The sequence below is a fragment of the Glandiceps talaboti genome, chromosome 18 (assembly GCF_964340395.1).
Source record: "Glandiceps talaboti chromosome 18, keGlaTala1.1, whole genome shotgun sequence".
Classification (NCBI taxonomy): Eukaryota; Metazoa; Hemichordata; class Enteropneusta; family Spengelidae; genus Glandiceps; species Glandiceps talaboti.
In genome coordinates, this window is record NC_135566.1 from 2836741 (window position 1) to 2837500 (window position 760).

A 760-nucleotide genomic window follows, 5' to 3' on the forward strand; every position below is an offset into this window, starting at 1 on the left:
TAAAGGCTACAATATTTAACTGGTACGTTGTATTGTTTACAGTTTGTTGTTTTGACGATTTCAAAGAATCTATTGTACGACGACAAAAGCTCGGTCCGTGAGAGTCATAGCTGTAAGGCTTGTTTTGAGTAGATGGTATTTCTGTGAGCGGCGAGTCATTGATAACACTTTGACTTCAGATTGTACACGGTTTTACGTGTTCAAAAAATTGACAGTCATGTTTGTTAAATAACATTTTCACATAGATACATTCAAGGGGTGTTCCCATGAATTTGTTGCATACATTTTTGCTCATTAAACTCGCGAGCCACTAACTATAAAACCGACCATTGAAATTGTACGATCTCAATCGCCAGCAACTTTAACCACTTGGTAGCCGCTGATATTTTTATTTTTAAGTTATGGACATATTGCGCATGCGTGATGCAATGCCTACTAAACCTCCTATTCGAGTTTCAACAAAGTTAGAGTGGTTCGTACGTTCGTTCAGTGGTTTAGCATTTCAAGTATACAATGTGTGTGTGACACAGACAGTGAAGAAAATTGACAATGTGTCGCTACTTCATAACCATGTAAGTTTTACAGATGTGAACATTCCCGCACATATCGTCTGCCTCTGTGGATTCACACATTTAATTCGATGTCATTTTTGCTCATTCTACCAGGTTGTGATGTCGATAAAGAAGTCGATTGTAGGCCAGTGACAGTTTTACGTGTAAATGTGAGCAGACCATCGCTGCTGTCTATGAGAATTCGTCAT

General features: G+C 38.6%; 1 protein-coding gene across 1 annotated transcript in view; it reads left to right on the forward strand.

The window, feature by feature from the left end:
• The first annotated feature begins 468 nt into the window (after nt 1–468).
• The window catches only part of LOC144449318 (glutamate receptor ionotropic, kainate 2-like), a 53055-nt gene continuing 52763 nt past the window's right edge, over nt 469–760 (forward strand). Inside the window, exons 1-2 of the mRNA XM_078139836.1 lie at nt 469–572; nt 666–760. The exon at nt 666–760 is cut by the window's right edge and continues 140 nt beyond it. The gene's annotated coding sequence lies outside the window, so the exon portion shown is untranslated. The remainder of the gene's footprint in view (nt 573–665) is intronic.